The sequence below is a fragment of the Hyperolius riggenbachi genome, chromosome 1 (genome assembly GCF_040937935.1).
Source record: "Hyperolius riggenbachi isolate aHypRig1 chromosome 1, aHypRig1.pri, whole genome shotgun sequence".
NCBI classification, from domain to species: Eukaryota; Metazoa; Chordata; class Amphibia; order Anura; family Hyperoliidae; genus Hyperolius; species Hyperolius riggenbachi.
Genome location: NC_090646.1, coordinates 639,275,608 through 639,301,996, shown reverse-complemented (window position 1 = coordinate 639,301,996; position 26,389 = coordinate 639,275,608). Strand labels below are relative to the sequence as shown.

The 26,389-nt window shown below is 47.5% G+C and overlaps 1 long non-coding RNA gene across 1 annotated transcript in view; it reads right to left on the bottom strand.

Annotated features, from left to right (window-relative positions):
- Positions 1–10,137: 10,137 nt before the first annotated feature.
- LOC137560377 (uncharacterized) overlaps positions 10,138–26,389 on the bottom strand; it is a 71,337-nt gene continuing 55,085 nt past the window's right edge. The window contains exon 3 of the long non-coding RNA XR_011029823.1: positions 10,138–10,398. This is a non-coding gene — a long non-coding RNA (uncharacterized lncRNA). The remainder of the gene's footprint in view (positions 10,399–26,389) is intronic.

Here is a 26,389-nt window from a genome sequence, read left to right as displayed (position 1 = left end):
ATTTTAGATATGTAGTGGCCATAAATATCAACTGTTAAATGGAACATGAGACCTATGACAGCTGCCATATTTATTTCCTTTTAGACAATACCAGTTGCCTGGCTGTCCTGCTGATCTTTCTGGTCAGTAGGAACTTCTAACGCTAGGTGCACACATAGCAGAAACGCTAGCGTTGCGGAAAACGCTGCGTTTTTGCCGCTAATGGAAGTCTATGGGCTGCAGGGAAAACGCATATCAAAATATGCTTTAACAGTGTAATGAGTGACCAGTGACTTATTACACACACTGTGACCAGGGCCGGATTTGTACTTTCCAGTGCCCTAGGCCTGCTGTCATCTACCACCCCCCGCCACCACCACCACTACCAAAAAACATTCTGACCAACACTGACTATCGATCATTGGTTTGAATGGGCTCATTTCAGTTGTGCTGCTCTGCCTCCCATTCAGCCAAGAATCAGAGGATGCTCTGTCTGCTCAATAATTCCTGCAATTTGTGCTCCTGCCCGAAAGTGCACAGCAGCCAATAGTGTTCTGTGTATGCATACTTGAGAAATGACGCTGATATATGTACTTGTCAAGAATGCATAACACTGTACTGGCGTTGGTTGCTGTGCACATCTGGGCAGGAGCAGAAAACTTGCGCAAGTCGCAAGTGGCCAGAGCATGCGCTGCTTCTTTGTCCTCTGTGCGACTGGCTGCAGTCATAGCCACGTACAGGTGACAGGGAGCGTGAGTGGCCAGAGCATGCGCTGCTTCTTTGTCCTCTGTGAGACTGGCTGCAGTCAGAGCCACAAACAGGTGACAGGGAGCGTGAGTGGCCAGAGCATGCGCTGCTTCTTTGTCCTCTGTGCGACTGGCTGCAGTCATAGCCACAAACAGGTAACAGGGAGCGTGAGTGGCCAGAGCATGCGCTGCTTCTTTGTCCTCTGTGAGACTGGCTGCAGTCAGAGCCACAAACAGGTGACAGGGAGCGTGAGTGGCCAGAGCATGCGCTGCTTCTTTGTCCTCTGTGCGACTGGCTGCAGTCATAGCCACAAACAGGTGACAGGACAGCTCAATGGAGAGAAACAGAGAACAGGTAAGTAGCAAACATCCTGTCAATACCCACTTTGGATGTTTGGTTGTAATTAGAGCGGACCTGAACTCAGAACTTCCTCTCTGCTTCAAAAGATACACAATAACATAATAACCTTTAAAAAAACATTTCTTTGTTACAGCTGATACAAATCCTGCAATCAATCGGCAGTGTCTACTTCCTGCTTTCATGGAAGCAGACATATTGTTAACATCCTGTGCTTTCAAATTAGCTTAGATGTTGTGGCAGTCAGGGGACACAGGAGATATCAAATTACAACGTCAGATTAGACACAGATGAGGGGGAATTACACAGGCTCTCTAAAAACATACAAGGTAGATTTTTCTATGTTTTCCTTCTGTCCTGTGCAAGAGTTCAGCTCCACTTTAAAGCATCTGAATGATATTTATTTATATTTGAAAAATCTATGTATCTCTTTTGAATGTTGAAAGTACATATGGTGGTTTGCTCTAACATATTGACAGTATACAGGAACAAAGTCTTAAGAAGGCTTATTCACAGAAAGATTACTTTTTTTCTTTTAAGCCAATAAATGGTATCATCCTCATTCAAAACTCTCTGCTTTCGCTGTGGCTAAAATGGTACAATGCTTTACTGCTACAGGAAAGGAGAAGGATGCCAAACTATACAGACTAGCATAGAGGTAGTAACAGCTCAGGTGACAGTGACAGTTTAGCAATGAAAGTAAAGCAAACAGCATTTTTATTCCTCTCATAGATGGTAGGAACAGAAAATGAGTCAGGAAAGAGTTAACTGAGACCACTGCTGGCTAGGAAGAAAACAAACCCTAAAGCCATAAATTTAAGTAGACTAGAGATAAGAAAGTGTAATTAACAGCTGCTGGGGTCAGTGTCAAAACTGTAAAGGAGAAAGTGAAGAAATTAGCAGAGTTCACTGATGTCTTTGAATGCCTGCATTAAAACTCAGCGGAACTTAGTTCTATCTGCTTTGTAATGTAAATCCCTGGTATTTCTCACATCAACTTGTATGATCATGATAAGAGGAATTGATCATCAGATGAGGTGACAGCAGATGTTGATTGAGAGAGAGACTTGCTGGAATTGGGGAACTCTGGAATTCAGCTATTAGTGCAGAGCAGGGCGCTGGCTGGCTGCGCTGCGGGACCATAAGAGGTGATTAATTTTGACATATGACCTCTTCTCTCTCCAAGTCATGCCGCCCTTCTTATCTTATCTGATTTTATCGCCCTAGGCCGTGGCCTTTGTGGCCTTTCCAGAAATCCGGCCCTGACTGTGACCACTGACACTTACAGAGTCTGCAGCTACTACAAATCAGGGATGGCGGTACATATAGACAATCTGGGCTGGCAGCTGCCCTCTCCCCCTTCAGGTCACCCTCTAACCTAACTATGTTCCCCAGGGTCCCTGCATGATCGTCGACAGAGTGGCGACTAACCTGTTCTGGTTGGCGTGTTCCTCTGTCATTCCGTGGAGCTTTGCTTCCCGCCTTCATCCACCACTGGCTGCATCTTCTCTGTGACAGGCAGCATTTTATTTCGTAACAACGGGCCAGAAAGCATTACCAACAGTTTTAAACTGTTCTAACCGGCAGGGGAACTATTGCATGATAATAAGAAACTTCTCAAATCCTACATAATAGCAGCAGTTTAACGTGAATTTCTAGAGCTGCACTACATTTAAGAAAAGTGCAAATCCATCCCTAAACTGTCGCAGATTAAGAAGTGCTTAGTAGCAGTTTTACAGACAGTGCAGCAGTGCAGGCTAGGCATGATTTGTGAAGTGCTCCTCCCACCTGCTGCCAGGTGTCCTGTGAAGCTGTTCTGTACTTAACCCTTCTAGTGCTGGGCATTGATGCAATACAGCAGATGTATTGGTTACCTCAGCAACAGCAATTTCCCTCACACACTGCACTGCCTGAGAGACCTTCCTAACTCCTCCTATTCCTAACAGTTTAAGAAGGAACTGCACAATTTAGTGATTTCTTAGGATGCCTGAGACAATTCTGCACGGATTTCTAAAAACCTCCTAATATTTTGCCTCAGTCTTGATAAATGTCCCCCAACAAGTGTTGGTTTATGTAACTAGATCAGAGCAGCCCCTGCGATTGCAGGGGGCTCAGTGCTGTGAGGGGCCTCAACTACCAACCTTCCCTCCCTCCTATACAGAGGACCATACTTCAGATCAGGTGTGTTTGTGGCTACACTTGTTATGGGTTTGAGGATCATGATGGCCACACTTGTTTTATGACCCTTGTGAGATGGACCCCCAGGCCGTGAAGGACACCAAGGGGAGGCAAGGGAAGGGGTGTGAACAATGGAGGGGGGGGAGGGTAAAGTTTTGCTGGGAGGGGTATGAATTGTAATGCCGCCACTGTCTGCGAGGGTAAACATGGAGCAACAGACAGAGCGGGGTTTCCAGAAAGGCCAAAAAGGCCTGGGCCTTGGGCAGCAGCTGATTGAGGGGCGGCTGGACATGGAAGAGAGGTTGCTGCAAATGGAACACAGAGGTTGCAAATAATGAGCAAAAGATACAAATAGGGAACTGCAGCCCAAGGGATTTGTATATAATAAAAGGTGGATGCTGTACATGAAGGTTAGACATGGAAGAGGAGTCTGCACAGGGGATAGGAGGGGGTGCTGTACATGGAAGGGGAGCAAGAAAATTGGCCTAGAGGCACAAAAAGTATAAATCCGGCCTTGGCAACAGACCAATGAAAGAGCACGCAAGTGAGTTGCTACTCTGCCAAAGACTCTGGTGGGGCTCCCAGAAGCACAGTTAAGTTGGAGAATGACCTGGGGTGTCCCGGCAGCCAGCTCAGTGCCTGTGGAGGTGGTGGTGGTGGTGGTGGGGGGGGGGGGGGTTGGGCAGCAACAAAGGGCCCCTAATAATGCTTCAGGGAAGGGGGGAGCAGGCCCAGATTAACATCACAGGACCCTATAGGCACTGATGCCCTGGCACCCCAGACTTCACCCTCCATGAACCTACAAACCGCGCTGCACCACACTGCCACTGTGCTGGCTGGCCCAGCTCCCCTGTCTTCCTTACTTCCCATGCTCGGTTTAGTTAGCCACAGATGTCCCTAAATACTGAGTGTACCTCTGGCTACCTAGTACTAAGCAGCTAAATGTGCCCCAGGTATTAGGTAGCTAGAGGTGCCCCCCACTAAAGGGAGATCTTGTCAGTGGAATGCCAAGAGCTGTGTGAGTAACCTCTCATGTATGCTCCACTTGGGACTCTGCATAGGGAAGGAGGGAGGCAATTGAGGAAGGGAGTGATCCGGCCTTTCCAATATTAGACGCCTGTAGACACGAGCCTACAGTGCCTTATGGTAAATGCAGCCCTAGCGGGGTGGTCTGTCAGGGGGCCCTCGGATTCATTTTAAAATGTACCCCATTGTTTGTAGAACCGGTCCTGCTTCTATTATAGATAGACTATACAGTGATTGATTCTATTACAGAGAGATTATAAAAGCACTGACTGTCGCTATTAAACACACTGTGATAGATGCCTGTGCTATTATAAAAGCTGTAGGCTCACTTCACAAAGAATATGAGCCATTTGAAATGATAATTGCTTCACTCCTACACCGCTTCAGAATTGCTTTGAACTCAAAAATAGTGGTTTGAAATACAATTATTTTATCTCCAGCTGGGGAATGGAGAGAAAGTAAGTAACAGCTATTTGTGAGGTTTAGTCAAAGCAGTTAGGATTATAAAGGCATTAAGGGGGTTCTATTTGAATGTAAAGCCATTCTCAGGAGAAAAGCATTCATGTATATCACAATCTTTATAAAATAAGCTTCGTGACCACAGTTGTTACATAGACCATGACTGGTACCTATAACTGCTGGTGACTGATATAACATGATGTAATGGGACCACTAACGGATTGTAAAGAGACTGTGACTGTTGATATTATAGACTGTAACCCCTGACAGGCTGCTGTGCAGAGACTGTGACTGCTGATACTATGGACTGTAACCCCTGACAGGCTGCTGTGCAGAGACTGTGACTGCTGATAGTATAGACTGTAACCCCTGACAGGCTGCTGTGCAGAGACTGTGACTGCTGACATTATAGACTGTAACCCCTGACAGGCTGATCGGTTTCAGGCTGAAATCGATTCACAATCTGTTTGCAGTAAAGGCAGCCATGCGATCCCTCTCTGATCAGATTCGATCAGATAGGGATCTGTCAGCTGGTCGATCTAATGGCAAATCGGCCAGTGTATGGCTACCTTAACCCCTGACAGGATGCTGTGCAGAGACTGTGACTGCTGATATTAGACAGTAACCCCTGACAGGCCGCTGTGCAGAGACTGTGACTGCTGATACTATAGACAGTAACCCCTGACAGGCTGCTGTGCAGAGACTGTGACTGCTGATACTATAGACAGTAACCCCTGACAGGCTGCTGTGCAGAGACTGTGACTGCTGATATTATAGACTGTAACCCCTGACAGGCTGCTGTGCAGAGACTGTGACTGCTGATACTATAGACTGTAAACCTTGACAGGCTGTTGTGCAGAGAGACTGTAACTGCTGATACTATGGACTGTAACCCCTGACAGGCTGCTGTGCAGAGACTGTGACTGCTGATACAATGGACTGTAACCCCTAACAGGCCACTGTGCAGAGACTGTGACTGCTGATATTACTAGGGTGACCAGGCGTCGGAAAAAGTGGACCTGTCCGGGGCGTCCGGCCGGTTTTTTGAAATGTCCGGGTATGAAGAGGCTCTCTAGCCACTTCGCTCTTTATGATGAGTCGACTCATGACTCACAGGAGCAGCCAGAACAGCAGCCAGCCAGAGATTCTCAGGCAGAGGCTCGTCTCTAGCACTTCATTGCGGCTCTTTAGTGAGCCGGACTTCCCAATCATTGCGGCTCTTTAGTGAGCCAGACTTCCCATCCAAACTCTGGCTGCTCCTGTGAGTCATGAGTCGACTCATGAGTCAAAGATAGCTGGCCTAGAATCCAGGCCAGCAATCTTTGACTCTTGAGTCGACTTATAACTCATGGGAGCAGGCAGCTAGAGAGCCCGATGCCGGCTGTTGTAGGCAGCAGCACCGGGAAGTGTCATCTCACAATTGCAGCCAGCCACAGACCAGACTGTCACTCAATAGTGACTCGGAGATTCGGAGTCCGAAGAGGACAGCCAATAGCTCAGCAGGCAGCAGCAGGAGGAGGACTCAAGGTGGGTTACCTTGGGTGGGGTGCGCAGCCAAGCCAACTGCCAACAGCACGGTGGCGTAGTGGTTAGCGCTCTTGCCTTGCAAGGGCTGGGTCCCCGGTTCCAATACCAGCCAGGTCAACATCTGCAAGGAGTTTGAATGTTCTCCCCCTGTCTGCGTGGGTTTCCTCCGGGTGCTCTGGTTTCCTCCCACATCCCCAAAAACATACAGATAGGTTAATTGGCTTACCCTAAATATTGGCCCTAGACTATGATACATACACTACGCTAGACATATGAGTATGGTAGGGATTAGATTGTGAGCCCCTCTGAGGGTCAGTTAGTGACAAGACAATATACTCTGTACAGTGCTGCGGAAGATGTCGGCGCTATATAAATACTAAATAATAATAAGGTGATGCTGATGTGAGCCTGGGGCCCCCAGCGTACCACCGCATTTGTGGGTAAATGTGCTGCCGATAAGATTGCATTTGTGGGGAAATCTGCTGCCAATCTCATTGCACTTGTGGGGAAATGTGCTGCCAATATCATAGCATTTGTGGGGAAATCTGCTGCCAATCTCATTAAATTTGTGGGGAAATGTGCTGCCAATCTCATTAAATTTGGGGGGAAATGTGCTGCCAATCTCATTGCATTTTGTGGTTGGCCAGCCCTCCACCATGTGGTCTGGAAAAAAAAACGGCCCTCCATGCCCGTAAAGTTGGACAGCACACTGCTAAGGTCTTGTATATTTGGCCCCACCCATTACCACGCCCACATGCTGTTGTAATCGTCCTCTTTTTTGGAAATCAAAATATGGTCACCCTAGATATTACAGACTGTAACCCCTGACAGGCTGCTGTGCAGAGACTGTGACTGCTGATATTATAGACTGTAAACCCTGACAGGCTGCTGTGCAGAGAGACTGTGACTGCTGATATTATAGACTGAAACCTCTGACAGGCCGCTGTGCAGAGACTGTGACTGCTGATATTACAGACTGTAACCCCTGACAGGCTGCTGTGCAGAGAGACTGTGACTGCTGATATTATAGACTGTAACTAGTGTTGGGCGAACAGTGTTCGCCACTGTTCGGGTTCTGCAGAACATCACCCTGTTCGGGTGATGTTCGAGTTCGGCCGAACACCTGGTGGTGTTCGGCCAAACTGTTCGGGGTTCGCCGAACTGCTGAATGCATGGCCGAACAGGGCCCCTGTTCGGCCGAACAGGGCCCTGTTCGGCCGAATACTGCCCCCCATGGGGTCGCAGGCATAAGGGGGGAGCATGCCCCGATCGCGGGGGGGGGGTCGGAAATTCCCCCCACCCCCTCCGCTAGCGCTCCCCCCTCTGCCCGCTTCCCCATACAAAAAGTTTAAAGCAAGTTCAATAGTACCTGGTGGCACTGGCTGGCAGTGGAGTGAGGAGGAGGAGGAGTCCGAGTAGCAGAGTGACGTTGAGGCCGGGCAGCGGGCGGTTCAGCGCTAGTACCCTTGTGGTACTTCCGCCCTTTCTCTGACCTGCGTGATGACGCATACGAGGACGTGAGGTCAGAGAAAGGGCGGAAGTACCACAAGGGTACTAGCGCTGAACCGCCCGCTGCCCGGCCTCAACGTCACTCTGCTACTCGGACTCCTCCTCCTCCTCACTCCACTGCCAGCCAGTGCCACCAGCCCAGGTACTATTGAACTTGCTTTAAACTTTTTTTATGGGGAAGCGGGCGGAGGGGGGAGCGCTAGCGGAGGGGGTGGGGGGAATTTCCGACCCCCCCCGCGACCGGGGCATGCTCCCCCCTTATGCCTGCGACCCCATAGGGCCCCCAAAATGGGCATGTTCGGGGGTCCCATTGACTCCCATTGAGTTCGGCGTTCGGGGCCGAACATGCCGAACATCTGGCCCATGTTCGGCCTGTTCGGCCCGAACCCGAACATCCAGGTGTTCGCCCAACACTAACTGTAACCCCTGATAGGCTGCTGTGCAGAGACTGTGGCTGCTGATATTACAGACTGTAACCCCTGACAGGCTGCTGTGCAGAGACTGTGACTGCTGATACTATAGACTGTAACCCCTGACAGGCCGCTGTGCAGAGACTGTGACTGCTGATATTATAGACTGTAAACCCTGACAGGCCGCTGTGCAGAGACTGTGACTGCTGATATTATAGACAGTAACCCCTGACAGGCTGCTGTGCAGAGACTGTGACTGCTGATACTATAGACTGTAACCCCTGACAGGCTGCTGTGCAGAGACTGTGGCTGCTGATATTACAGACTGTAACCCCTGACAGGCTGCTGTGCAGAGACTGTGACTGCTGATACTATAGACTGTAACCCCTGACAGGCCGCTGTGCAGAGACTGTGACTGCTGATATTATAGACTGTAAACCCTGACAGGCTGCTGTGCAGAGACTGTGACTGCTGATACTATAGACTGTAACCCCTGACAGGCTGCTGTGCAGAGACTGTGACTGCTGATACTATAGACTGTAACCCCTGACAGGCTGCTGTGCAGAGACTGTGACTGCTGATATTATAGACTGTAACCCCTGACAGGCCGCTGTGCAGACACTGACACAATAAACTGCTGTGCTGTAGTAAAATATGATTGTTTACTATAATTTTTTCCACTTCAATAGTAGAGTACCAGGAAATTTACAGATAATCTACTATCTGCTTTTCTACTCACCAAAATTTACATGCGCCCCTTTTTGATGTCCGTAGACAAAAATGCCTTTTTTTATGGGGAAATGTGCTTGAAAATATACTACAACCTTTTTTCTCTCCTTCTCCTGCTGCTGCAGCTCCTGGACAGGAATTTCAGATTTTGAGCATGTGACAAACTAGGAAGAACAAATGATGCCCAACTATATTTCCTAGAATCCCAGCATTTCAATGAAAACCATGTGCTGACATGAGGTGGGGGTATTACAGAAAGTGGGGTGTGTGTGTGTGTGTGTGTGTGTGGGGGGGGGGGGGTACCTTAAGGGCTGTCACACTTGCAACTTCCGGCGTTCGGATATGTCGTTTACCGCCAGGATCAACAAACTCTCACACTGAGATAAAACCGATTTTCCATCTCAATGCGTTTAATGTTGTTTGCTTGCAATTGCACGAACATCGCAGTCAAGCCTAATATTTCGGATGCTGTATGTAGCATGCCGCAGCAGTTGCATTCAGTGGTTCTGTGCTCCCCCCCCATCAGGGCTCAAAACACGAGAGAACGACGGGAACTGAAGCCAATCGAAAATAATGGTACACCTGTATGGGAGTGAGTCAGCACTGGTGCAGGCAGAAAAACATGTACAAATCCTAAATGCGCCAAAACCAAATAAAAAAAACTTTGCAGTAACTCCCACACCTCCAATAATTGTAAACTCCACCCCCCAAAAAAGTCTGGAAATGCATTCAAAATACATTGGTCAAAGAACCAATCAATTTATTGAATGTTTCAATGAACGGTCAGATGTATTTGCATGTGTGTTTGATGGGACAATACATTTACACTGTTCCTGCTTTCAGCTTGTGTGCAGACCCTTCCTTGGGTTGAGGGAACTGACTTTACTGCTTGGTTGCAAAAATGCATCTGTTAACGCACCGCCCACCGAAGTCCATATGAACTGGTGAACTGGCCCTGCCTGGTAACAGATCTGGGGTTCATGGAAGCACAATTTGAAAAGTTCATTTCCAGCAACAGGTTTTGGTTTTTTTTTTTCAGATTTTGCCTTGTTGAATTTGGGCTTTTAAATTGTGTCTCCCCTCCATGCTTATTTTAGGGTGTCGTCACATTTTAGCAATGGCAAATAATTAAGCAGCTGGCAAACTGGCACCAGTAATACTGGATGGCTAACTGACTTTCACATTTAATAAAAATCAATGTATGTAATTGCGTTAAAGGAATTTTTATTATTTGAACTGAAAGGCATGCTGTTCTCAGTTCCTCGCCACGCCGCTGACCTTTTTCTGGAAGCACGCTTGTAATTAGAAACTCTTTTTAGATGAACAGACAGATGCAGTGGATCCCGGGGTGTCCACCAGAATGCCTGAAGGTCAGGCCGCTGCCTTGCTGGCCTAATTGACGAGAACACGTTTGAAAATTGTAAAGTCTCTCAGTAGCTGTTGTGGTCTGTGTCTGCACCCTCGGATTCTGTGTCTCCTGCAACAAAACCAGAGGAAAATCAAAAGAGGCATGGGGGGGGGGGGGGGGGGTAGGTTGTGCCTGTTTACTCAGCTAAGTGGGGAAGAGTGACCTGCTACCTTGCTGACATCAAAGCAGGACTGTAGTAGCTTTGTGTTAGTGGGGGTTGGCCAACCACAGGGTTCCTCTGAGAACCTGCACCAGATTTATACCTTTCACTTCCCTATGGCCAACCATCATCTACCATCACCCAATGGCAGCCCCACCCCCTAACCACACACAATTTCAATTTTGTATTATTATTTTTGTATTTTTCATTATTATGTTTGCTATGAAAGTCACAAGAATATAATTTTGCCTTCTTAAAACAGAATATACTAAAAAACACACTGGTGGACTATAAGCTATAGTAGGAACGAGAAGTCTATATACAGTATTACCTTGCCAGAAAGACAAACCAAGTGCAATGGAAAAAAAAAAATTCTTGATGCACGTTAAGACAACGCGTTTCACGGGTGTTGGCTCGCTTCCTCAGGTCAATAAAAGTGTTTGGAATGTAGTGATCACAAGCAGGAGCCTAATTAGAGGCGCTCGTGCTCACTACATTTCAGACTGAAGTAAGTAATCTAACGTTGGGCATTTTTTCCTACAGCTTACACTTTAAAGAGACCCCCCCCCCCACCGGCTCTGCTGCCCCCCACAACAAATCGCGTCAGGCTAGCGACAATCTGCTTGTTATCGCTCCCCCGCCTCCTCTATTGCAGGGCTCCCCCGCCTCTGACCCTCGCTGCCCGCATCCGTGAGCTTCCTCCAATCGGAAGCTAAGCTGCGACCCAGGAAGTACGGCTTAGCTTCCGATTGGAGGAAGCTCACGGAGGCGGGCAGCGAGGGTCAGAGGCAGAGGAGCCCTGCAATAGAGGAGGTGGGGGAGAGATCATGAATTTGCAGGTAAATAGAAGGCTAGCGACAAGTAGATTGTTGCTATCCTGGTGCGATTTGCCGGGGGGGGGGGGGGGGGCTAACGGTGGCAATAGGAGGACACAGAGGCATGTAATTGTACACAGAACATGCCTCTGTGTCCTATTCCGCCTCGGGCTCTCTTTAAGACTTATCTCATTTTTGTCTGGAAAAACTACAACCTCAGAGTCGCAACTATCAGGGATGGTTGGCCCATGACGCCAAGTGACGTCAGGCGGCATGGGCCTGGAGCAGGGCCGGATTACCGACCAGGCAACAAAAGCAGTCGTTTGGGGCCCCATTCAGAGTCAAAGGGGCCCCATCAGCACATAAACCAGCCTTTACCAACCTGTCAGCGGTGGCTGGATGGTATAATGGTTAAAAGGACTCTGAGCAGTGCAGTAACTATGGAAAGATGCATATCATTTTAAAGCTCTTTTTTTCCTCTTTCCAATGATATATAAACCACCGTCCTAAGCCTTTTAGTATTCACGATTTTCGTGATTGAAATCGCGGCCACGGCAATTGCGATCTTCAAAATGATATGCATCTTTCCATAGTTACATTGTATTACACAGGACGACTTTTCTCCAAAGTCGGCAGCTCGATTCAGCACAATGCAATGAAATATAAGGAACCCAGGGGGATATAATTACAAACATCATGCTGGTAGGTGTGAGGATGTAATTAATTAGTTGTGGGTATGCTTAAAGGCGTACCCACAGGCACTGCTCGGAGTCCCTTTAAAGTGAATGTTTACCGTTTCTAAAAACAAAAAGTCAGCTACTCACCTAAGGAGAGGGAAGGCTCGGTCCTAATGAGCCTTCCCTCTCCTCTCCCGGTGCCCAGTCCCGCGCAGGATCCCCCGTGGCAGTATTCGACCAGTTCGGTCAAATACTGCCACTTCCGCATGCCGAAGGGAGCTTTTGGAAGGCTTCGGGAGCACTCGGGCTCCCGAGGACACGGCCACTCCATACTACGCATGCGCGAGCGCCCTCTATGACGCGCTAGCGCGTACGTAGTATGGAGCGGCCCGTCTTCGGAAGCCCGAGTGCTCCCGAAGACCTCCGAAGTCTCTGCGGCGGCGGACGCGAACGGGGGAGCCAGCGCAGCACCGAGGGCACCGGGAGAGGAGAGGGAAGGCTCATTAGGACCGAGCCTTCCCTCTCCTTAGGTGAGTATCTGACTTTTTGTTTTTAGAAACGGTACCCATTGGCTTTAAGGGCTCTGCCTCTGACACAGGAGACCAGGGTTCGAATCTCGGCTCTGCCTGTTCAGTAAGCCAGCACCTATTCAGTAGGAGACCTTAGGCAAGTCTCCCTAACACTGCTACTGCCTATAGGGCGCGTCCTAGTGGCTGCAGCTCTGGTGCTTTGAGCCCGCCAGGAGAAAAGCTCGATATAAATGTTATTTGTCTTGTCAAATGATGCCGTGCGCTGCTGATTGTCTTCATAGCCAGGCTCTCCTACTAGGTCCCCCTCCTGCTACTGTGCGCTCTGCTGCTGCCCACTCCTCCCTCCCTTCCCACAGAGAACCACAGCTGCAGCAAGAATAATAGCAGCAGATGGCAAACGCTCACTCCCCTATCCATGATCCAAGCGATAGAGATCCTGTCATCTGAAACCCATCTGTCTCTTCTACAGTGCAGCCGCTCGCTCTGAACTTCCTGATTCTCAGATCAGACAGGAAGTAGGAAGTAGTAATAGCAGTAGTAACAGAGCGGCAGCACTCTAGAGGAGACAGATGGGCTCCGGATGACGGGACCTCTATTGCTTGGATTGCAATAGGTGAATGTGAGTCATCTGGTGCAGTCATTCTCCCCCGCTGCGGCTGCCTTCTCTGCTGGACTATCGTATTCACTGGGATGGAGGCAGCATGGTGGCTGTCTAGTTTGGGAGGAAATCGGTTGTTCGTGGTGGGGGTTGCTATGTAATTCTGTCTGGGGAACGGCTTCCGGTTTGGCGGTGTCCAGAGCTTTCTGCTATTGCCAGGCTGGAGATGCAGGGGGAAAGTGCTGCTGCTGTGATATCTAGCGCCCTCTTCACAGGGGTGCCCCAGCCCCTGAGTGCAAATGTCCCAGCCATTCATCTCTCACTCTGCATTTTGCCGCTATTATTCCCTGCATTGTGCACCCACAGAGGAAAGCGGGCTGTTGCCCATAGCAACCAGTAGCTCGGCTGCCCCGGTGTGTGCGGCATGTTGCTGTGCAGCTGCATCTTCTGATTCTATTACGACATGATGGGGGGCCCAAATCAGTTACTTTGCTTAGGGGCCCCATTTAGCCTTAATCCGGCTCTGGCCTGGAGCAGCTATTCCACCCTATGAGCTGGCGTCCGCTTCCTTCATTAGTCCCCGCTGGTGGCGGTTCCCATGGTAATGCCGATATACATCGCCACTACAGGGAGCCGCTCTCCTGCTTCCTGATTCTACACAGCAGCCGCGGGACACGCCGCTGGGAGAGACTTGTATGACATCACATGCACGGGAAGGCGGGGGGGGGGTGGAGGGGACTAATGAAGGAGTAAGGTAACGGGAGTGAACGGCCGTGAGGGGGAGGGGGGGGGCTGCAGGGGATGGGATGCAGGCACTGGGGACAGCTATATTACAAGTACTGCAGGGGGTGGGGGGGTTGGGGCACATCCTCACAAGTTTGCCTCAGGCAGCAAAAAGTCTAGAACTGGCCGTGGCAACTATAGGGGAGCAGCCTTTGTGACCAGGGAGGCCCAGGGCTGTGGGGAAGGCCCAACTATTAGGCCTACATTCAGTGCACCCCATCCTCCAGATTAGGTGGTGTTGTGTGAACTGAGAAGGATATGGAGGCTGACATGTTTATATCCTTTCAAACAATACAGATTGCCTGGCTGTCCTGCCGAGCCTCTGTCTCTAATGGGGATGAGCCGAAATTCCGCATATGCATATTTTCACATGGCAATTTGCAATTATGATGCAAAATCGTGATTAGTCATTTTCGGCAAACTCCTAAAATCAAAATGCTGCCTCATAATATTGCGTTAATTCCTAATTTTGTGCGCAATTTCACAATTTTCATAATTTCACGTAATTTATCGTAATTACACAAAAATGAATCATAATTTATCATACTGGTTGTAATTATACAAAATTGTGTGCCATTACAAATTAGCTATTTGTAACGATTGGTGTCAGCAACACAGATTTTTCTGATTATTGGTGATCTGCAGTATCACCAATAATACAGATACTATACCTGATTATGTGGTGATCTGCAGAATCACCAATAATGCTAGTATAGCTAGACACGGGACAACCAATGTGGGATTGTGTTTTGTTGCAACAATAATGAGAAGAGGAGATCTCCAGAGGAGCGGGAGATTCAGACAATACTGCAGCCAAGGATCCCCTGAGGAGCAGGGGATTCAGACTGTACTGCAGCCAGTGGACACTTGAAGAGCAGGGACCACTGACTGTGCTGCAAGGATGATCACCTGAGGAGCAGGTGATTAAGACTACACTACAGCCAAGAATCTCCTGAGGAGCAGGAGATTAAGACTGTACTGCAGCCAGTGGACACCTGAGGAGCAGGGACCACTGACTGTACTGCAAGGAAGATCACCTGAGGAGCAGGTGTTACAGACAGTGCTGCAAGGGCTGATCACCTAAGGAGTATGTGACAGCTCTTAGAGATTCCTCACTAATGGCTAGGCCCACTAGTGAGGACAGGAAGGTCAGACAAGCAGGGTAGGCAACGTACGGACAGATAAAATACAAAGACGGAAGGCTGATTCGATGCTTAGGTTCATGCAGAGTCGGCAACAATATTCAGATAGGCAGAGGTACCGAATCAGCAAACAGGAGAGTAGTCAAGGAAGCAGAAGGTCATAACAGATAAACAATAGCAATGTAGCAATATCCTAGTCTAGGTGTGAAGTCCTTGGTTTCAACACCTGGGTTCTAGACTAAGTACACAGATACACAATGCAATTAGTACTTTAAGCTATCAACGGAAACTGGCTAAGTGTGGATCCCCAGCTCCAGCTGGTTCTAGCACACTGTAGGATCTGACTAGGGTCTGAACGCTAACACGTTAGCATTTGCAACAGCAGACAACCAGCAACTGATAGGCAGGTCCTATATATACTCATAGCGCTCCACAACGCCGCCCCAGTCACTCAGCCAATCTGGAGCACTACTGGAGTCAGCTGACCGGCTGATCAGCTGACTCCTCTTTTACTTGCATAAAGGTCCTGTCGCCTGGCGCGCGCGCGTAGCTCTCAATCTATGTGCACTAGAAGGACCAGGCAAAGCAGCAGCATGTAGCTGCGTGACAGAGGCCGCCGGCTGATACGCAGAGATAGCCACCATGCCGCTTGGCCATGCGGCGATATCTCCACTATCTTTTACACTATTATTAAATCAATCATAATTACGGCAATAATCATAATTGTGAAAATTAGACATATATTCGTAATTGCGCTAAATCTCGTGTAATATTTCACAATTACGATTTTGCTTTCATGATCGGAATCTTAACTACGAAAATTACGTGGAATTACAAAATTTACCATTGCAGCCATCACTAGTTTCTAATAATTGTAGCCATAGATCTTGAACAAGCTATAGATGTTTCTGACTGAAGTCTGATTGAATTTGCTGCATGCTTGTTTCAGGTGTGTGATACCTAAGAGATCAGCAGCACTGCCAGGCAACTGGTATTGTTTATAAATATGGCAGCCTCCATATCCCTCTCAGTTCAGGTGTACTTTAAAGTGGACCTGAACTTTTGCACAGGACAGAAGGAAAACAGAGAAATGCACCCTGTATGTATTTAGAGAGTTTAGCCTGTTTAATTCCACCTCATCTGTGCCTAACCACAACTGTAATTTGATCTCTCAGTTGTGTCAGCTGGCTGCCTCGGCAGAGCAGCTAATTTGTAAACACAGGATGTTATCCCTATGTCTGCTCTGCTGCCATGAATGCAGGAAGTAGACAAACTGCAGATTTATTGCAGGATTTTTCTCAGCTGTAACAAAGAAATGTTTTTCTTTAAAGGTCATTATCCTGCTGCGTATCTTATAGAGCAGAAAGGAAGTTCTGAGTTCAGGCCACTTTAAATAATAATAAGTATTTTATATACACCCTATATAATGGGAAGGGGGGCTGAAATACATTTGAAACAATATAAATTAGTTATATCAGCCAATACAAACACCAGTTTTTGCTGTAATGTTACTGTATATGGTACCTGGAACCATTGTTGTTCCCCAGCCCTGTCTCCTAGCAATAGGGTTATACGACTGATCAGTTATTTTTATTATGGTCGGTAAAGTGACTTATTTTGTTTTCCTATCCTATTTCACATTTTTTATCGTTTTTATTCCTTACCCGTTCATAAAAGACCGACACATTTATGGAGATGCTGGCAGAGGTTCTTGCCCGAGGGGGGTTGGATCGTGCCTACACAACTGACTGCCCTTCTTTGCCTACGGGCACCTTTATACCTCTGAGTATTCCTGTTTTGCTCGCTCCTCTGTCTTTTGACTGTCTTAAAAAAGCAGCCATATAATGCAGTTTTCAAATAACAGCCTTCAGGAGGCCATTGCCAATGGTTTGACAATAGCAGAGAACCCAGCCTGGCCAGAGACACGTGCCCTTATTGTGGGGGGATGTCACCAAAGTCAGTGTAATCCATCAATTGTTCTGACGAGGCGTTAAATAGTCGGTTTATACTGTGTAACCTCTATCTACTATCTGTGTTCTTCCTTCTGGATCCTCACTTCATTTGCTTAGATGGGATTACCGAGGCTCATCCACCAGTGTGGCCTCAGGGCTACATCCCCCACCCGACCCGTCATCTCCACATATTCATTATTTGGGGAGATTGCAAGATAGGACTTCTGCTGGATTCCAAATGTTGAAGGATGATTTCCATAATACACTTATCACGACTTAACCAGCATGACCAGATTTAGGTCATCCCGTAGCCTTGCTGCTCATATTGTGTGCTGAAGATTAATACCATTAAATACAAGAAGAAGTGTGCCTTAAGCCGGTGGAGGAAACTGTGCATATTTTCTCTTCAACTGACTGCTGGTCTTCCAGGTGTCCATATCTGGACTATTTTCTGATTGGATAAGATGAAACACAAAGCTCTGTGATGACCACATCTGCCTGCTTAGGCACTTAGGACACAATCTCGCGGTTTGCTAGAGAAGATGAATGCCTAGATTGTTTGGAAGTAGGGATGGTCAGAAATGCCGATTTCTGATTTCGTAGAAATTCTGATTTCGGCCAATGCCGATTACCGATATTGCGGATTTCCGATGTCTGTTTTCCGATTCAGATTTCCAAAGAGCATTTTTTTGGTAATTTTTTGCAGTCTCTAATTGGCCAAATACTTCCGAGTTGACTCTGCGTTCTCTGATTGGTCCACTGCTTCTGAGTTCTGTGATTGGGCTGAAATGACCGAGTTGTGGTAATGCAGCATTTCTGCAGAAATCTGATTTTGGTTTTTCGATTTCCGAAGAGCCTTTTTTTTTGGGTCATGTTTTGCATTCTCTGATTGGCCAAATACTTCCGAGATGACTCTGCGTTCTCTGATTGGTCCGATGCTTCCGAGTTCTGTGACTGGACTCAAATGATCAAGTTGCGGTAATGCTGTATTTCTGCTGGAAATCCAAATACCAAGTTCCATTCAGAAATACTGATTTTCAATAGGAAATGCGGAAATTTCATTTCCATGTGTGAGAAAACGCGGAAAAGCCGCCACGTGCGCTCAGAACAAGGCGGCTGATTCCGCGTCCAACGCGGCGGTTTGCACGCGTAGGCCTACATCTGCCAGTATGGCTGAACGCGGAGAAACCGCCGCATGCCTTGATAGCGGTGCGGCTGGCTCCGCGTCCAGCGCGGCGGGTGGTATGCAAGACATGTCTGGTGTGGCTGGGACTAATAGTCCACACAGGTTCAGAAGGACGCGCGCGCGCGCGCGTTGAGAGGCAGAACTTTCATGTCAGCCAGAAGGGAGTCAGCTGACCAAGCCGGTCAGCTGACTATTGTACCAGCTCCCATTGGTCCAGCACTTAGGGGAGGTGCTGGAGAGCGCTGGGCTATATATACTGGGTGCTGGTCATTCGCTGGTTGTCTGCCGTTGCGATCACTACGTGGAAGCACTCAGACCTTATTGTCAGAATCTGTGTTATCATTCTGTTATACTTCAGACTAGTTCCACGGTGTTGTTGATCAAGGACCTCACACCCAAGATTAGGGACTTGTGTTACCATTCTGTTATACTTCAGACTAGTTCCAGGGTGTTGATGATCAAGGACCTCACACCCAAGATTAGGGACTTGTGTTATCATTCTGTTATACTTCAGACTAGTTCCAGGGTGTTGATGATCAAGGACCTCACACCCAAGATTAGGGACTTGTGTTACCATTCTGTTATACTTCAGACTAGTTCCAGGGTGTTGATGATCAAGGACCTCACACCCAAGATTAGGGACTTGTGTTACCATTCTGTTATACTTCAGACTAGTTCCAGGGTGTTGATGATCACGGAGCTCACATCCAAGACTAGGCATTGTTTATTATCTGTTATGACTTTCTGCTTTTCTGACCACTCTTCTGTTCACTGATTTGGTACTTCGCTATATCTGATACTCTGTTGCCAAACCCTGCTTGCCTTTGGATTACCAAATCAGCCTCCTGTCTTTGTACTGTGTATGTCCGTGTGTTGCCGACCTGGCTTGTCCGACCTTGAGAGCTATCTCCCCAGTTTAGAGATAGTTCACAGACCAGTCAGTGACATCCTCTATTGGTGTCACTCACGCTCTGGTCCTTCCCTCTCCCAGTCTGACTCCTCCCTGCGGGAGAGTCTCAGGCTGCTGGAAGGTACTTACTCTAGCAGTATTCCTTACTGCCTTGTACCTGTCTTCCTGGTATTGTTCTCAAAGTATTACTGTTGCACCAAACACTCATATCTTTCAGGTGTCCAGAGGTTAGTAATATATCTGATTATCGGTGATACTGCAGATCATCAATAATCAGGTATATATCTGTATTTTGGTGATACTGCAGATCACCAATAATCAGATCCTCTCTGTGTTACAAATACATTGTTACAGAACGGCAGACCAAAAAATGCAAATGGACGCACTCACCAGCCGTCTGGGCACACTTACCACTTCTGTGGAAAACATCAATATAGTGCTGGGCAGTCACCAGACGGTAATGGACGCTTTGTCTGGATCTTTACAAACCCTCCAGACGGCAGTGAAGGATGTGCGATCTCCTCTTAGCACAGACATACGTATGCCTGTGCCTGAAAAAATTTCTGGTCACAGATCTGACTTCCGAAATTTTAGAAGTAGAGTGTTATCATACTTTGAGTTAAGACCTAATTCTTCAGGAACTGTGGCCCAAAGGGTTACCTTTATTAAAACCTTGTTATCTGGCAATTCTCAGACCTGGGCGTATAGCCTTCCCTCCAGTCACCAGGCCCTGATCTCTGTAGAGGAATTTTTTAAAGCTATGGCTATAATTTACGACGATCCAGACATTGCCTCGACTTCTGAGCGGAAGCTCAAACTTTTACGTCAAGGCAAGAGTCCGGTTGAAGATTATGCTGCTGAATTTAGGAGATGGTCAGTATCGGCCAGGTGGGACACATTTGCCCTTTTAGATTGTTTTTTATCAGGGTTGTCAGACGAGGTCTCCGATCTTATGTTAAGTCAGCCGGAACCTAAGTCCATCGATGAAGCCATTTCATCGGCCATCAGGATAGATCGCCGGCTGCGATATCAGAGACAGACCCGGGGTAAAAACCATGTGAGAATGGTGTCCCACGCTGCTCCCCCAGTGACTCCACTTCCACCCGCTTCACCTCCACCGGAGCCAATGCAGATTGGTCGGTCAAAGTTGTCTCAAGTGGAGCGGAAACGCAGAATCTCAGAGCGTCTCTGTCTTTATTGTGCAGAGGGGGGCCATAGAGTACAGAATTGCCCTAAGAAGTCGGGAAACGCTACTGCCTAGGTGTAGTCGGGGGTAATACCCTAGGCATGCAATTTTTACCCCTAGATGATAAACGTTTGCTTCTTCCCTGTACTATTTCATGGGAAGATAGGTCTGAAGTCACTGAAGCCTTCATTGACTCGGGCTCAGCGGCTAATTTTATGGATTTTGAATTTGCAAAAAAATTGTGTATCCTGGTTTTTTTGTGTTACGTATGACAACCTCCACGATCATTCTTCGCATGCCTTGGTTACAACTTCACTCACCTCAGATTAACTGGGCCACTGGTCAGCTAACGAGCTGGTCTTCCCAGTGTTTTCATCATTGTTTAGCGAAGGTAACCTTGGGTGAGACCAAGATTCATGTGGAAGGATTGCCAGATCAGTATTCTGAGTTTGCAGACGTGTTTTGTCCTAAATCGGCCGATAAACTTCCTCCACACCGCCCTTTCGATTGTCCTATTGATCTCCGGTCTGGTTGTATGCCCCCTAGAGGTCATCTCTACAATTTATCTGGGCCCGAAAAATTGGCCATGCAGGAATACATCCGTGAAAATTTAGCTAAGGGGTTCATTCGCCCTTCCCGGTCGCCTGCTGGTGCAGGTTTCTTTTTTGTAAAGAAAAAAGACGGAGGCCTTCGGCCGTGCATTGATTATCGGGGCCTGAATAAAATCACAGTAAAAAATCGCTATCCATTGCCTTTGATAGACGATTTATTTACTCAGGTCACCAATGCTAAGATCTTCTCAAAATTGGATTTGCGGGGTGCATACAACCTGGTACGGATCAGAGAGGGTGATGAATGGAAGACGGCCTTTAACACACCCGATGGGCATTACGAGTACCTGGTGATTCCCTTTGGGTTGTGTAACGCCCCGGCCGTCTTTCAGGAACTCATTAATGAGGTGTTCAGAGAGGTTTTAGGCAAATTTGTCCTAGTATATTTGGATGATATACTGATCTTCTCAGCCAACCTCTCAGAGCATAGGGATCATGTCAGGTTTGTGTTGCACAAGCTAAGACAAAACATGTTATATGTCAAATTGGAGAAATGCATTTTTGTGGTAACATCTGTCACCTTTCTGGGGTATATAATTTCTACCTCAGGCCTTTCTATGGACCCTGCCAAGGTCTCTGCTGTTCTGGAGTGGCCTCAGCCCGTGGGTCTGAAAGCTCTCCAGAGATTGTTGGGGTTCGCTAACTACTATAGAAGGTTTATAAAGGGATACTCCACAGTCATCGCACCCCTTACCAGTCTCACAAAGAAAGGGGCAGATACTAACCACTGGTCCTCCGAAGCTCTTGCTGCTTTCTCCACCCTGAAGGAATTGTTTTGTACTGCGCCCATTTTCAGACACGTTGACATCTCCTATCCCTTTATTGTAGAGGTAGATGCCTCAGAGGTTGGGGTAGGGGCTGTGCTGTGCTGTATTACGATATAGGCAACAGGGAGCTCCTGTCCATTAAATTGGCCTTTGAAGAATGGCGTCATTGGCTAGAGGGAGCAGAACATATGATTACAGTTTACACTGATCACAAAAATTTGGAATACATCAGGGGGGCTAAGAGATTGAGTCCCCGACAGGCTCGGTGGTCACTGTTTTTCTCGAGATTCATATTTATAATCACGTATACCCCGGGTAGTAAAAACATTAAAGCAGACGCTTTATCCAGATGTTTCGAGCCAGAGAAAGCACAGCCCTCCGACCCAGAGGCTATTCTCCCACAGAAAGTGGTGTTGGCAGCCACAGAGACCTGGAGGAACTGGACTGAAACTTTAAGTCCTTTCCAACAGGACGTCCCTGAGGGAAAGCCTGAAGGGGTCATGTTTGTACCGTTGCCATTTTGCCTCCAGATTTTGCAGATGTTCCACTCCCACAAGAATGCTGGACATCCTGGTGCCACCAGAACACAGGATTTTGTTGCTAGGTGTGCATGGTTGCCTTCATTGGCAACTGACTGCAAGGAGTATGTGAGAGAATGTGCAGTATTTGCAAGAAGTAAACCCTCCCGTCAGGCACCTGTGGGAACATTGCATCCTTTACCCACCCCGAGTGAACCCTGGACCCATTTGTCCATGGATTTTGTGGGCGAACTCCCGAAGTCTGAGGGCATGTCGGTCATTTGGGTGGTAGTCGACAGATTCAGTAAAATGGCCCATTTTGTGCCCCTGAAAGGACTCCCCTCGGCCCAGGAGTTGGCCGATCTTTTCATCCTGCATATCTTCCGGCTACACGGTATTCCAGAAAATATAGTGTCTGATCGGGGAGTCCAATTTGTTTCTAAATTTTGGAGGGCATTTTGTCATCAGTTGGGCATGCAACTGTCGTTTTCGTCGGGCTGCCTACCACCCACAGACCAATGGTCAGACCGAGAGAATTAATCAATCTCTGGAACAATTTTTAAGGTGTTATGTGGCGGATGTACAGACTGATTGGGTCAAGTTCTTGCCGTTTGCAGAATTTGCACACAATAATTTGAAAAGCTCTTCTTCTGGATTCTCTCCATTTCAGGTGGTAACAGGAAGGTTGCCTAGGTTCTCCCCATTGCCAGTAGTTTCTTCTCTGTTTCCAGCTCTGGAGGCTTGGCAAAAGTCATTTAAAAACATTTGGGGAATGGTGAAAAAGAATCTAGAGAAGGCTTTTCAGAGTCAGAAAGGACAAGCTAACAAGAAACGTTCCATAGAGTGGAAGTTTCGGCCAAGAGACTTGGTCTGGGTGTCCACTAGTCATTTGGCCCTAAAACAGCCTTCACCCAAGCTAGGACCCAGATTCGTGGGCCCTTTCCCAGTAACCAGGAAAATCAACAATGCTACTTATGCCATTGATCTTCCTGCCAGTATGCGGGGTGTGAGATCATTCCATGTATCCCTGCTTAAGCCAGCAGTGCAGGTGGATTCCACTCCTCCTCCCCCTGTGATGGTGGACGACCAACCTGAGTATAAAGTGGAAAAGATTTTAGACTCACGTATTGTACAGAACTCAGTACAGTATTTGGTTCACTGGAAGGGTTATGGCATTGAGGAAAGAACATGGGTACCTGAGTGCCGCATGCATGCGGATGAATTGAAGAGGGAGTTCCACCCCCTATATACTGAGAAACCGGGTAGGAGCTGTCCGGAGTCCACTCCTCAGGGGGGGGGGGGGGGGGTACTGTGAGAAAACGCGGAAAAGCCGCCGCGTGCGCTCAGAACAAGGCGGCTGATTCCGCGTCCAACGCGTCGGTTTGCACGCGTAGGCCTACATCTGTCAGTATGGCTGAACGTGGAGAAACCGCTGCATGCCTTGATAGCGGTGCGGCTGGCTCCGCGTCCAGCGCGTTGGGTGGTACGCAAGACATGTCTGGTGTGGCTGGGACTGATAGTCCACACAGGTTCAGAAGGACGCGCACGCGCGTTGAGAGGCAGAACTTTTATGACAACCAGAAGGGAGTCAGCTGACCAAGCCGGTCAGCTGACGATTGTACCAGCTCCCATTGGTCCAGCACTTAGGGGAGGCGCTGGAGAGCGCTGGGCTATATATACTGGGTGCTGGTCATTCGCTGGTTGTCTGCCGTTGCGATCACTACGTGGAAGCACTCAGACCTTATTGTCAGAATCTGTGTTATCATTCTGTTATACTTCAGATTAGTTCCAGGGTGTTGATGATCAAGGACCTCACACCCAAGATTAGGGACTTGTGTTATCATTCTGTTATACCTCAGACTAGTTCCAGGGTGTTGATGATCAAGGACCTCACACCCAAGATTAGGGACTTGTGTCATCATTCTGTTATACCTCAGACTAGTTCCAGGGTGTTGATGATCAAGGACCTCACACCCAAGATTAGGGACTTGTGTTACCATTCTGTTATACTTCAGACTAGTTCCAGGGTGTGGATGATCACGGAGCTCACACCCAAGACTAGGCATTGTTTATTATCTGTTATGACTTTCTGCTTTCCTGACCACTCTTCTGTTCACTGATTTGGTACTTCGCTATATCTGATACTCTGTTGCCAAACCCTGCTTGCCTTTGGATTACCAAATCAGCCTCCTGTCTTTGTACTGTGTATGTCCGTGTGTTGCCGACCTGGCTTGTCCGACCTTGAGAGCTATCTCCCCAGTTTAGAGATAGTTCACAGACCAGTCAGTGACATCCTCTATTGGTGTCACTCATGCTCTGGTCCTTCCCTCTCCCAGTCTGACTCCTCCCTGCGGGAGAGTCTCAGGCTGCTGGAAGGTACTTACTCTAGCAGTATTCCTTACTGCCTTGTACCTGTCCTCCTGGTATTGTTCTCAAAGTATTACTGTTGCACCAAACACTCATATCTTTCAGGTGTCCAGAGGTTAGTAATATATCTGATTATCGGTGATACTGCAGATCATCAATAATCAGGTATATATCTGTATTTTGGTGATACTGCAGATCACCAATAATCAGATCCTCTCTGTGTTACACCGATCGTTACACCATGGAATCCAAATGAGCATCCTTATTTGGAAGTGGCCAATTGCATGTGCAAGCTGTAATAATAAAGGATATTTTAACAAATGGGATTAAAAACACCTTCTCTGCTGATTTTAAAAAGAAACTCCGACCACGAATTGAACTTTATCCCAATCAGTAGCTGATACCCCCTTTTACAGGAGAAATCTATTCATTTTCACAAACAGACCATCAGGTGGCGCTGTATGACTGATATTGTGGTGAAACCCCTCCCACAAGAAGCTCTGAGTACCAGGTACTTCTGGCAGTTTCCTGTCTGTGAACCCTGTTACATTGTGGGAAATAGCTGTTTACAGCGGTTTCCAACTGCCAAAACAGCAAGCAGCAGCTACATCACCTGCCAGCAGTAAAAATGTCACCATATAATAAATGTCAGAATATAAATCAGGGATTTAAAATATTTTACAATGGGCAAACACTGACTGAATCATTTATACATAATTTTTGTAAAAATGAAGCACTTTTTTATTACATTACTTTCACTGGAGTTCCTCTTTAAATAGGAAAGAGCAAAATCGTCCCTGGCAGGTGCACACGTTTTTCAACGAACTTCCAATCTGTCACAGAGAATCTTGTGAATCAGTTGAAACTGCTACATTTGAACAGACAAATGATTGTACTGGGAAGGGAAACAATCGAAAACCAAAGGGATCGATAAGTCAACTCTTTTAATTGATATAGGGCTAAAATCGAACAAAAGACACTCTAAAGCTCAACACACACCATACAATCGTGGTTGTACAGATTCACCAAATCTATGTAGTATAAGGGCCAGCAGATTGAAAATACCTTGAATGATTGATTGAATAAGCTCTTATACTACACGAAAGTGGTAAGATTGAACAACCAAGATTGTATGGTGTGTGTTGAGCCTAATATCTATAAACACATTTTAGCTTAGTGGCCTCTCACTAAAGGTAGCCATACACCAGGCGATTTGGTGGCCGATCGACTATCCAATTCAATTATTATAATCAAATCGAATGAAAATTGGTGCTGCCAAGTGCATACCCGACCTACAATGCGACCAATTTCAGGCCGACATTAGATGACCGCACATGCTGCAAGATGTAGGGCTGACTTGGTCGATCGTGTGCGCGGCAGTAATAGCGAGTGATATTGGAACGAGTGACAAACGCATTGAAACCCCCGGCACTATCCCCCATAATGTTTCATTTTCCTCCTGGGCCCAGTGCAAGCTATACATATCCTGTATGTAGCCGCTGCTTGTCCTCTGCGCACTCCTTGCTCCATAGATAGTAAGGAGTAAGTAAGGGCGCATGAAGTCAGACATCACACACACACACCCACGTTACTAGGCAACCACGTGGTACGTGTATATGGAGAATGGAGGAAGCCACGGAGCTAGCGGAGGACAAGCAGTGGCTACAGACAGGTAATGTATAGCTTGCACTAGGCACCGGGGAGGGGGGGGGGACATTAAACATTAGGAGAATAGCGTCGGGTCGGCAAGGTGGCCTGATGATCAGCATGAAATTGACCGGGAATCTGCCTGAGGTGTATGGGCAGCCAACAGATCTCTCTCTAATCAGATTTGATTTAAGAGATATTTATCTCTTGG